This window comes from Heloderma suspectum, chromosome 6 (assembly GCF_057233095.1).
Source record: "Heloderma suspectum isolate Gila_16-S chromosome 6, 16-S_ref, whole genome shotgun sequence".
Lineage (NCBI taxonomy): Eukaryota > Metazoa > Chordata > Lepidosauria > Squamata > Helodermatidae > Heloderma > Heloderma suspectum.
Window position 1 is genome coordinate 72,053,408 of NC_139463.1, and position 3,334 is coordinate 72,056,741.

Genomic DNA, 3,334 nt, shown 5'->3' on the forward strand with positions numbered 1-3,334 from the left:
CCTTTTAAAAACTGAGCTGGCCAATTCTTTGTCCCATTTTAAGAAATAATTAAACACTCATTTTTTCTCTCATGCATTTCTCTCTTCATGTACTAGTTGGCTTTTTAAAATTATTTTCCCCTGTTCCTAGGTTAATTGCTATATTCTTTAACTCCTTTACTTTCCTTAATCTCTCCCAACTTGTGCAGTTCCTCCTTCCCTCCAAACTCTCCTCTAATTTCCTCTGAATTTTTTTTCATGAGACTTGTAGGTTTGGATCCAATCTAAATTACAATGCAATCCCATCCATGCCTACTCAGATGTCCCATTGAGTTCAATGAGACTGACTCCCAGGAAAGTGTGTATAGGCTTATAGCCCCAGTCACACTAACAGCACAATCCTATAATATCTACTCAGAAGAAAGTCCCATTAAGTTCAGTGGGGTTTACTCCCAGGTAAATGGGTATAGCATTGTAGCTGTTGGTCCCATTGAAATCAGTGTGGAAATTAGTCATCACTAACTTCAGTCCCATCGATTTCAATGGGACCTAAGTGCACTTAACATAAGTTGAGTTCAACCTTATTTTTTAAAAATAAAATTTCTATACAGTGTATATTAGGCATTTTTTAAATAAATAAAATGGGCTCTGGATCTTCTCAGCTATGCCCAGGTCTTTCCTAATTCCCATTTTTTTACATTTTCCCATTGACTTGTGTTGGAAAATAGAAATGGCCATAACCTTTTTAGTTTGTATGATAAATACATGACATTTGTATGACTAGTAGCCGCCATAGAGGTGATTGAATCTGCCAAATTTCAGGCAGTTAGGTCCAGTGACTTTTGTGCTAGCCACAAGTAAAGTTTGCTTTTTTCAAGAAAATCTGTCAAAGCAAAGAGTTATAATTTTTTGTGCTTCCACATAAGTGCATGGAATTTGGGGACCTGGCAGCCCCTATGGAGCTGACTGAGCCTGTCAAATTCCAGGCAGTTAGGTCCAGTGGCTTTTGTGCTAGTCATGCATAAAGTTTCCTTTTCTCAAAGACTAAAACAAAAGGTAAAAACAGTCAACCTACACAGGGGATTAGAGTTCCTAATCAGAAGATGTTTAAGGTGACCATTAGGAGGTCACTCACTTATACCTAATCTCTGATGTAGGGTTTTTTGAAGCACAAATAGTGCTTTCCTTTTGTCTGTCCTGAATCTGCCACTATTCAGCATCACTGGATGACCTGAGGCTCCTCACTAAGGGAAGAAAAAAGTTAAACATCTCTTTGGCCACAATACACATTACCTGGGAAAAAGTCACCCTGAACTCAGCTTAGTTATTGCACTGCTCCACATTCACTACTCTGTATAATTTTATAAACCTCCCCCATTATTTGCCTTTCTTCTAAATTAAATAGACCAAACACTGAAGCCTTTCCTTATAAAGGAGTGATTTCACCCCACTCTCAATCATCCCACCATGATTGGAGACTGCTGGGTTAAAAGTTCAGCCCTATTGGCAGCTAGATGTGACTTGCCAAAGCTCAGTTCCCCCCTCCCAACTCTCCCTCCCTAATCTTAAGGAAATTGTTACATTTCGCAGACAGGCTATCTGGGCTTCAGAATCATCTGAAGCGATCTGAAGCAATTTGGGCCAATCTGACCCACTTTGGACAGATCTGGACCCACTTTGGACCCAGACTGATTTTTGCGAATCACCCTGGTTCTATTCGAATCCGGATCCAAAGCAGCGCACAGCCCTACTTAATACAAGCCTGCTTCTTCCCTCTGAGCTCAGTAGCCTTGGTGTTACTAGGAGGCCTTAGGACTCACTCCCTTTGCAGACCAATATGGACTCTAGTGGGAATGCACCAGCCATTTAAACTAGAGGAGAGATTGCTACCTTTCCTTCCATAGCCTGCTTCTTCTTTTTTCTCTCCCCCCCTACTTTTCTGTTATTACATGCCCACTGTTGGGAGCATGCTTGCAATGAAATTTTGAAGAGGGAGAAGGAAGGGAAGAAAGAGCTCCATGTGAAATACTGGTATTTCACACAGCATCTGATTTTACTGCCCTGAACTGGAACCTTTGGCTTCTGCAGAAGTTTAGTAGCTTCAGTAGAGCAAAGGATCCAATCAACCTCCACAAACTGCTTTCTCCCCCTCCACTTTAATTTCTCCTAAATAGCTGTGGGACTCAAATTATTCCAAAAGGAGAGTTAGGACTATGTAGCATCATGATCAAGGAACTGCTGGGGCTTTTAAATAGGTTCTATAGTTTTAAAAAGCTAGAAAAAGCCCTCAGCCACCTCACCTCATAAAGTTAATTTAAGTACATGCAATCCTTACAAACCCTCCACAGCCTCCTAAATTCCTCTGAAGTACCACCTCTCTGAAAGGAGCCACTTGGCTTAGGGAATTCTCTCTACCCTACTCCTCCCCACCCCCGCATTTCCAATCACCCTTCTTCTTTTTTTCTTCCCTCCCCTATCCTGTACTTTCTCTCTCATCTTTATCCTACCCAGAGCATATCTTGGGGAATTCTTAAAGAGAATTCTCTTCGGTGGGCAAGAGGAGTTCTGAACTGTATTTGACTTTATACAAACAGACAAGAGGGTTTGTTTTTCTCTTTCTCCTCATTCAAGTCTTTGAGAAATGCGGGTTCACATGGTTGCAGAGAAACAAATCAGGGGCTATTTTGTTTGTCAGTTGCCATTATCCCGCAATAGGAAGGGCTGTAGCTCAGTGGTAGAACACATGTTTGGCATGCAGAAGATCCCATGTTTGATCCCCAGCATCTCCAGGTAGGGCTAGGAAAGAATCCGGCCTGAAACCCTGGACAGCCACTGCTGCCAGTCAACAATTCTGGGCTAGATGGAACCAGAGTCTGATTCAATATAAGGCAGCTTCCTGTGTTCCTATGAACAGAAAGCTTTACTTAAAAATAGGAGGTTTTGGTTTGTTTTTTAAGTGGAGGAGAGATAAATACTGCTCATTTATACAATCCTTTACTCAGAAGCCCCATTATGTTTAATGAGGTTTACACTCAGGAAAGTGTGCACAGGATTCCAGTACAAGACAGTTACTTTTGCAGGGAGGTTTGCACCTTGATGTTCTGCATGTTTACTCAGAAATAAGTCCTGAGCTGTGAGCATGGTACTGCAGGCTTAATACAGTGCCTACCCAATTCCAGTTTAATGAATTGACTATCTTTTCAGCTCAGTCCTACGCATATTTTGTCATTTGAGGGTTGCTGTTGTTGTTGTTTGCATGAACTCTGGCTTCAGGGGTGAGGGAAAGGCACTTAGAATATGCCCAGAGTTTCTCCATAACTTAGCCCTAGTTTTGAAAACAGACTCATTGGCTGAA